Here is a 9,492-nt window from a genome sequence, read left to right as displayed (position 1 = left end):
TGGCTAACTTTCACTTGCCATTCCTGAAGCAGGCCAGCTAGCAAAGCTTTCACTGTATGATCCTCCTATGTTGGCTCTTTGATTTAGCAGTTACAGAAAAAGTCACTGGTCTTTTCCCATAGCCTGCTTTCACTTCTCTTCTTGGCACACACCATTCTGCCAAGCCAGGTGGGGGTCCCTGAGGTCTCCTAGGACGCCGACCCCAGTCCCACCTCTCATCTCCTGATCTGTTTCCTCATCATGGCCTGGGCCCAAGCCACTTCCTCTCTTGAAGCTTGGTATTTCTATTCAGGGGCTGCTGTCTTTTCCCAGGAAACACAAGATGACAGAGATGTGACCTGCCCTGGAGGTTGTTATGGTGTGGATTTTCTCTTCCTTTTTCCTTCTCATTCATCTGCTGCCACTGGCCTGAATCTGAACTGCCAAGGAACCCATTCCATAGAGAGGAAGGGCTCCAGAGCCCACTCTAGGGAGTGGGGGTGGGGGACAAGGACCGTGAGAAGCCCCTTGAGAGACCCCGAAGGATCCCGGGAGCCTTTGAGTATGAAGATGGCGTAAAAGAGAGTAAGCCACAGCCAGCAAACCCAGTCAGGAAGGAAGAAGAAATAACGACGCAGGAGAAATAAAGATGCAGGAGAACCAGCAGCTCTTTCTGGGTCCCTCCTGACCACCTCCACATTTTAGGGTCACCCAGAGCTGCAGACCACTTCCCTCTCCATTCCCCCAGGTGATTGAGAAGATGGAGATGGTTCTGGAGGAAAAAATCCAGGAGCTGGTCAGAGCTAGAGCACAGCTGGCTCCTGACTCAGGTAAGTCGTGTGGAGATCATCCCAACAACCTGACCTCCCCCTGCCCACCATCACCTCCACCTCAGGAAGAAGCCAAATTTGCCACCCCAGTCTAGGCTCCCATGGCAACACAATCAGGTCCCTCACCCATCTTCCACGCCCCCACCACCCGGCCCCCAACTGGCCCTGGGGCAGATGAGGTACATGCAAGCTAAATAAACACAGCCCTGCCCTATAGGCACTTATTCCATAACTTCAGGGCCAGCCTCATTCTGGGGGGAACAGAGGGGAGGGTGAGGATGAGGATGGGTGGAATGGGGGGGGAATGGATGGCAGAAGTCCTGGTTGGGATAGGTGGAGGCGGTGGCCAGGGCTAGAAGGCTTACCAATGCTTTTTGCTTAGGGGTCATTGTTGAGGGTCTCTTGACTATCAGCATGCCCCCTCTTCCTCCCTCCTCCTCCCCCTCCTCCCCCTAGGTCCCGTGGGGGAGATATCGCCCAAGGACTGCTATTCCTCCCTGTCTGCCGGGCACTCCCAACCCCTGAGGGACCTGGATGGGCTGTGGCACAGATCGTCCCCCACAATCTCCCAGCAGCCCACCTTGCCGGTAAGAGACCAGATTAGGACTGCCCATGCTCCAGAGACAGCCAGTGCCAGACTGCAACTGCTGCACTTTCCTGAGATCCCAGAAACAAGGACCCCTGGAAGGGGCAAGGCCAGAAGTGATATAAGGGGCAGGGCTACTGTGCAGTTGGCACCCGGGCCTCTGCGCAGAAGGGGTCCCCATCCACCATGCATCTGTTCCATTGTCTCTGGCCCTGTGGGTCAGTGATTCAAACCCCGGTGCCATGCCCCATCTCTCCCCGGCCCGCCTTCCCTGGACGGGCGCTTGGCTCTGTGGCTCAGTGGGGAACTGCCCAGGACCTCCTCACCCAGCCCCTCCCACTATTTCCTTTGCTGTGGCCCAGGTAGGAAATAACGGTCCAGAGACCCCAGTTTCAGAGCTTATTCTTCTCCCCAGGGCCTCTCTCCTAGCCTCCCTTCCCCATGCCCTGGGCTTCCCTCCAGAGGGGCTAAATACTCACTTCTCCCTCAGCCAGCGGCTCCTGGGAAAAGAGGGTGATCTGGCTGGCCGAGGCCTGTCCCTCCCCCAGGAACATCCCCAGAGGTGAGGAGGAACTTGTGGAGACTTGCCAGAGGAGTTGAGGCTGGCCCAGTAGCTGAGCCCCATCCTGGGCCCGAGACTTGGAGCATATAGGTGGATGCCCGAGCTGGATGCACTCCTTTCCACCATCACTGTCGCCCCCGCTGGAAAAACGTGGAACAGTGCTAAAACCTGAGTGGGTCACAGAGTGAAAAGAGGGGATTCCCACCTCGAGGGGTTTGCAAATCAATTTTCCAGCTGAGTGCTGCCAAAAGACTCCCCCCTACCCCAAAGTCATTCATTCATTCAATCGTATTTATTGAGCACTTACTGTGTGCAGAGCACTGTAGTAAGTGCTTGGAAAGTACCATTTGGCAACAGAGAGAGACAATCCCTATCCAACAACGGGCTCACAGTCTAGAAGTCATCTGCTCCAGCTCCCTGAGTTGGTCTGTCCAGGTGACACCCTTCCTCCTCCCCTGCTTCCCTCCCCTACAAGGCACTCACCTCCCTGCCCACCCTGGAGCTGCTGCACACTATTACACAGGAGACCAAGGGCAGCAGAGGAAGTGGTTGGGATTTGGCCCTTCAGGCCCAGAGGACTCTCTATCTGCACAACCAGCTTCTCTGTATTCCATGCTTTTCCCCCTCCTCAGGGTACCCTGGCATGGACCCTGCTTTGTTTTAAGCGGGTGTACAAGTGGGACAGTCCTCTGATCCTCGGGAAAGCATCCCGAGCAGAGCATCACCTCTGCCTGACAGTTGGAGGTTAACTGAAGGGTCTCTTCCCCTAGGGCTTTGAGCCCCCAAACAACAGTAAGGGGCTGGAGGGGTGGATGGATGGATGGATGGATGGATGGATGGGATTATCTCCACCAGCCAGGAAAGCAGAGCTAAGCAATGCCTCTGGAACTATCCCCCAGGACTCCAGTGCTGGGTGGGGTTTGTCCTCCAACTTGCCCCTTCCTGCCTCTTTGTCTAAGCCTTCTTGGAGGCTGAATCTGTGTTGGGGGTGAGGGATGAGGGGGGCAGGGGTTGGGAGGGGGTTGGCCCAGTACTAGAGGCTTTCCAGCTGGCCAGGTTTGGTTTGGAGAAAGAACTGGGTCCTTCTCTGTAGGCCACTACTGCCTTACTGTTTGCCTTTCTGGGTGTCTTGCTGGCTGCCTCATTGGGCACCTTGCTGGTTGCCTCCCTGGGTGCCTCGCTGGCTGCCTTACTAGGTTTCTCTCTGAGTGCCTTGCTGGCTACTTCACCGGCTGCCTTTCTGGGTGACTTGCTGGTTACCTCACTGCTGCCTCGCTAGGTGTCGTCTGGCTGGGCACCTTGCTAGGTGCCTCTCTGGGCACCTCCCTGACTGCCTTACCTAGTATCTTACTGGCTGCCTCTTTGGGCACCTTTCTGGCTGCCTCCCAGTTGCCTCACTGGGCACCTCACTGATCGCCTCACCGGGTACCTCGTTAGGTGCCTTGGATGATGAACCTATGGCCTCCCAAACCTACACCCGGTCTGGTCTGCCTCCCTAGGACCTCCTCTCCAAGACCTCAGAGAAGCTCTCTCTCTTGGCCCAACTGGAGAGGGCCCAGAGCCGGATCCAAGCCCTGGAGAGCCAGGTTGGTCGCAAGCCCCTCACGGGCCCCTCCCTTACAGACTCCCTTCCACACTCCTCACCCCAGATCACATTCCCGAGTGGAGCTGGTGGGGGTCCTGGGTCAATCCCGCCACCCCATTACCCCTACTTTACCTGGGCTCCTGGGCCAGGACTTCCTGTGGACAGCTTAGAGACCATGGGAAGGAAGGTGGCAGGCCAGGCCCGGCCAGTCTAGGCTAGGCTAGGCTAGCTAGGTGTCAGGGGAAACCAGGGAGCCTGGCCTTGGGGAAGCATTTTCCTGCTCCTGTTAGAAACTTCAGGGAACCATCCCCCTGGGCTCTTCTGGGCTAGAGCAGATTGGCTGAGCCGACCCCAAGCCCAAACAGCAAAGAGCAGCTTGGTCACTGCTGCCATCGCTCACGCTGCTGGTGCTGGTGCTCCTGCTGCTGCTCAGACCATTATAGTTATTAACTGGGAGCCAGGAAACTGAAGAGTCTGGTCCCGTGGTGTTGTCGCAGCCACACAATTAACTCCTGCTCATATGGCGGGACACAAAGAAATTAGGCAGTGAGGAATTTGATGGGGCACTAGGCCACTGGGCAAGGTTGTGATGGTTGACGGTTGTGATGTCTGAGTCCTTTGACGCTCAGGTTGGGGGGAGAGGGAGTGGAAAGGGAGGGGCTGGAAAAGAGGAGGATGGGGAGGGGAGGTGGAAGTAGGGAGGGCAAGAAGGAGAGGGAGAGAGAGAAAAGGGTCAGGAAGTGGCATAGGCCAGGTAAAGGGTGGTGGGGTCAGTGAGGGTTCTGAGGCCTGTCGGAGTAGAGGTATAGAAAGATCCGGGACCCCCGGTGGAGAAGAGAGATCGGGGCGTGGGGGAGTGATTCACCCTGATGGCCACATCTCTTCTTCCCCGGGGCCCCAGCTGGAGGATTCTGCCCGGCAATGGGGGAGGGAGAAGCAGGACACAGCCACCCGACTGCTGGAACAAGCCCATGGCTTCAGCCCCTGATCCTCAGCTCCACGCGCTCACTGGACGGCGGCTCTGCTCTCCGGCCTCCCAGAAGTAAGGAGCCTAAAGGGCCTCAGCCTTTTGGGCTTCTCCTCCTAAGAAGAGGAGCAGGGTCGTTCAGGGCCCTGGGATGGAGGGGTGGGGCACTGAACCAGGCATCAGGAGAACCTGCTTCTGATCTGGGCCCTGCCACTACCCCTGCTCTGTGTCCTTGGCCCTTTGGGGGCTTGCTTCTGGTTTCCCATCTGTAATATGGGGATGAAAATCCTTGCCCTTCCCTGCATTTCCCTATCTCTCAGGGGTGCAGTGAGCAAACAAAGATCAGCTGATTTTGAAAGCCCTGTTTTTAAGGCATCGGTGATAGTAATCCCTGCCTTAAGTACTTGGGAAAGCCCAGAGGAAGTAGGGTTATGACACTGGTTATTGAACCTGTGTGAATGTCTCTGTCCTCCTCACTGCTCTCGTCACTGGGCAAAACCCAGCACTGCCTGGCTCTTCCCTCTTCCCAGATTCCCACCAAGCCACTTCCTAGGGGGGAAGTGGTATCTACTGAGCCCTGGGTGTGGATGAGTGACTGACTGACTGCCTGACCGGCTGGCTGACACCGACCCCGGCTCACCCCCATCTGGCCATGGAAAGAGGACTCCCCCTCCCCAACCCCACCTCGAGCCAGGAGGCACTGGGGGCAATTGAGAAGCCCTCAAAGGTGGCAGACCAAGAGATGGAGGAGTTTTGGCAATATGTTTCCTCCCTTCCTCCATTCCTGCCCAAAGTCACCCCTCTGCCTCTCCCCTCCCCCCCACCAACCCTCTCCCCTACTTTTCCATCCTTCCCTGCAGTATCCTCAGAGGAGATCTCCTCCCTCCTCGCAAGTGCCACCCCCTCCACCTGCACCTCGGACCCCATTCCCTCTCACCTTATTAAAAACATCTCCCCTGCCCTCCTCCCTTCCTTAACTTCTATTTTTAACCACTCAATCTCCAATGGCTCCTTCCCCTCTGCCTTCAAACATGCCCACGTCTTCCCCATCCTAAAAAAACCCGCTCTCGACCCCACTTCCCCCTCCAGTTATCGCCCTATCTCCCTACTACCCTTCCTTTCCCAAATCCTAGAATGAGTCATCTACAATCGCTGCTTAGAATTCCTTAACTCCCATTCTCTCCTGGACCCCCTCCAATCTGGCTTCCGTCCCCTCCACTCTACCGAGACTGCTCTCTCTAAGGTCACCCATGACCTCCTTTGTGCCAAATCCAATGGCTCCTACTCCATTCTAATCCTCCTTGACCTCTCTGCTGCCTTTGACACTGTTGACCATCCCCTCCTCCTCCATACCTTATCTCACCTTGGCTTCACGGACTCCATCCTCTCCTGGTTCTCCTCTTATCTCTCTGGCCAGTCATTCTCGGTCTTCTTCGCAGGCGCCTCCTCCCCCTCCCATCCTTTAACTATTGGAGTTCCTCAAGGGTCAGTTCTTGGCCCTCTTCTGTTCTCCATTTACACTCACTCCCTTGGTGAACTCATTCACTCTCACGGCTTTGACTACCATCTCTATGCAGATGACACACAGATCTACATCTCTGCCCCGTCCTCTCCCCCTCCCTTCAGGCTCGCATCTCCTCCTGCCTCCAGGATGTCTCCACCTGGATGTCGGCCCGCCACCTAAAACTCAACATGAGCAAGACTGAGCTCTTCATCTTCCCTCCCAAGCCCGGTCCTCTCCCGGACTTCCCTATCACCGTGGATGGCATGACCATCCTTCCTGTCTCTCAGGCCTGCAGTCTCGGTGTCATCCTTGACTCGTCTCTCTCGTTCACCCCACACATCCTATCCGTTACCGAGACCTGCCGGTTTCACCTTTACAATATCGCCAAGATCCGCCCTTTCCTCTCCACCCAAACGGCTACCTTACTGCTACGGGCTCTCGTTATATCCCGGCTAGACTACTGTGTCAGCCTTCTCTCTGATCTCCCTTCCTCCTCTCTCGCCCCGCTCCAGTCTATTCTTCACTCCGCTGCCCGGGTCATCTTCCTGCAGAAACGATCTGGGTATGTCACTCCCCTTCTTAAACACCTCTAGTGGTTGCCTATCAACCTCTGCTCCAGACAAAAACTCCTCACTCTAGGCTTCAAGGCTCTACATCACCTTGCCCCTTCCTACCTCTCCTCCCTTCTCTCTTTCTACCGCCCACCCCGCACGCTCCGCTCCTCTGCCGCCCACCTCCTCACCATCCCTCGGTCCCGCCTATCCCGCCATCGACCCCTGGGTCACGTCCTCCTGCGGTCCTAGAATGCCCTCCCGCCTCACCTCTGCCAAACTAATTCTCTTCCCCTCTTCAAAACCCTACTTAAAACTCACCTCCTCCAAGAGGCCTTCCCAGACTGAGCTCCCCTTCTCCCTCTACTCCCTCTACCGCCCCCCCTTCACCTCTCCGCAGCTTAATCCTCTTTTCCCCCCATTTCCCTCTGCTCCTCCCCCTCTCCCTTCCCATTCCCTCAGCACTGTACTTGTCTGCTCGACTGTATATATTTTCATTACCCTATTTATTTTGTTAATGAAATGTACATCGCTTCGATTCTATTTAGTTGCCATTGTTTTTACGAGATGTTCTTCCCCTTGACTCTATTTATTGCCATTGTTCTTGTCTGTCTCCCCCGATTAGACTGTAAGCCCATCAAACGGCAGGGACTGTCTCTATCTGTTCCCGACTTGTTCATTCCAAGCGCTTAGTACAGTGCTCTGCACATAGTAAGCACTCAATAAATACTACTGAATGAATGAATACTTCCTTTTTTCCTCCTTTCACTTTCTCTCCCTTCCCCGTCTCCGTTTCCCCTCTCCCTTCCTTTCCCTCCCCACCAGCTCCGCCCAGGCCCGAATGAAGCAATCAATGGTGTTTACTAAGCGCTGACTGTGAGAGCACTGTGCTAAGCGTTTGGGAGAATGCAATAGAGTTGGTAGACACACCCCTGCCTTTATAAGGGGCTTGACAGGTAAACACCCAAATCAATCAGAGAGAGGGGGAAACAAAGGAGAGCAAACATATGTACATACATACTATTGGGAAATAGGGTGGAGGTTTGAGTCCCTAAGGCAGTACTTAGGTGATGAGAAATCAATCAATTAGTAGTTTTGATTGGGAAGAGGGAGAAGTAAAATGGGGAGAGGGGAGATTATTCAAGACCTCCTGGGAGAGGTATGATTTCAGGAGAGCGTTGAAGATGGGGAAAGCAGCTAACTGACTGCAGATGTGGAGGAGGAGGGAGTTTCAGGCAGCAGGGTGGGTTGATGGAGAGACAAGAACGAGGAGGCCCAACTGAGAGGAGTGAAGTGTGTGAGCCGGGTTGCATTGGAGAAAAGGAAGGCTAGAAACAGGGGACCGAGCTGATTGGAGCCCCTGAAGGTCGACCATCAGGACTTTCTTCTTGTTGCAGAGAGGGACGAACAGACACAGAAAGGTTTTGAGGAGTGGAGGAGACCTGCACAAACCTATACAAATTAGCTTCCCTTTCCTGTAATTGATCTTCACATCTGTCTCCCTCACTAGACTGCATGCTTCTCGAAGGCAGTGTTCATGTCTACCTACTCTACTGTAAGCTCCCAAGTGGTGAGCACAGTGCTCTGCACACAGCAAGTGCTCAATGAATACCATCGACTGGTTCATCATTGTAGAAAAATGATCCGAGCAGCAGGGTGAAGATTAGACAGGCGAGGGGAGGGGCTGAAGTCAGAAGTCAAAGAGGAGGCTGACACAGTAGTCGAGAAGGGACATGACAAATGGCTCGGACCAGCAGAGTGGAGGTTTGGATGGAGAAGGAGGAGTGGATCCTAGAGGTTTAGAAAAGAGGAACCAACAGGATTTAGTGACTGACCGAATGCCTGTGTCAAAAGAGAGAGATGAGTCAAGGATAATGCCAAGGTTGCCGGCTAGTGAGACCCGAGGAAACCGTGTGTTGATGGTGAAGGGAAAGTTGTGGAGACAAGGGGAGAGAAGGGAGGGAAGATGAGTTCACTTTTGGACATGTTGAGCTTGAGGTGCTGGCGGGACACGTAGAGATGTCCTGGAGGCAGAGGGGGATGTGAGATGGCCGAGAAGGAGAGAGGTCAGGGATGGAGAAGTGTAGATCTGGGAGTCATCCATGCAGAGGAGAGGACGGTGGTAGTGAAACCAAGTTAGATAGTGTTTTTCTGGAGAAGGGGGTAGTCCCCAGTGTCAAAGGCATCTAAGAGGTGGAGGAGGATTAGGGTGGAGAGGAATCTGTTGGATTCGGCAAGGAGGAGGGCGTTGGCTGTATATGGCTGTTTGCTGTTAGTGCCATGCAGTGCCCACTCTGAATCGCAGCTCAGAGCCCTTAGTCAGTCAATCAGTCAGTCACATAGAATTTCCAGACCTCCCTCCCTTCCTCCCCCCCCCGCTTCCCCTCTTCCTTCTCTCTCTCCCTCCCTCCCTTCTCCTTCTTTCTCTTCTTCCCCCCGCACCTTGTATCTCTCCCTTTCTCCCTCTCTCCCTCCCCAAAGGCAGAATGGCTCCTTAGAACCGTTGTTGAACTTCACCCAGCCATAATTTTGCCCAAGAAATAGCGGGTCCCAGCCGGGACATATTAAGCAATATATTAACTATTTGTTCTCAGCCTACTTTCATCCCCTGTCCTCTGGTCTCCATTCTTTGCAGTTGGCTCGTTGTCAGTGAAAAATAAAAGTTGTCGGTTAATTGCTTGATTGATGGACTGTTTGGAGCCAGAATGGCTGCCACTGGATGTATCTTTGGGGTGATAGGAGTTGGAAGGTATGTTCTGCAGCCCCCACTCCTCTGAGCCAGGAGGCAAGTTTGACCAGCCGCTTGGCAGGCCGGGGGATGGATGGAGCGGATTCAGCCCTTCCTCGCTAAGCCCGCAGAGCTGCCTACACTGGGGATGCTGCAGCCTTAGGCTGGCCTAGAGCTGGGGGCGGGGGGCAGGCAGGCAT

General features: G+C 54.8%; 1 long non-coding RNA gene across 1 annotated transcript; it reads left to right on the top strand.

Moving 5' to 3' along the window:
• The first annotated feature begins 1,271 nt into the window (after positions 1–1,271).
• LOC114814726 lies at positions 1,272–5,338 on the top strand. Its single transcript, XR_005660490.1, has 3 exons — positions 1,272–1,396; positions 3,457–3,543; positions 4,444–5,338. It is a non-coding gene; the product is annotated as an uncharacterized LOC114814726 (long non-coding RNA).
• The last annotated feature ends 4,154 nt before the right edge of the window (positions 5,339–9,492 follow it).

This window comes from Ornithorhynchus anatinus, chromosome 10 (genome assembly GCF_004115215.2).
Source record: "Ornithorhynchus anatinus isolate Pmale09 chromosome 10, mOrnAna1.pri.v4, whole genome shotgun sequence".
NCBI lineage: Eukaryota > Metazoa > Chordata > Mammalia > Monotremata > Ornithorhynchidae > Ornithorhynchus > Ornithorhynchus anatinus.
The sequence above is the reverse complement of the archived record's forward strand: the minus strand, read 5'-3'. Positions and strand labels throughout refer to the sequence as shown.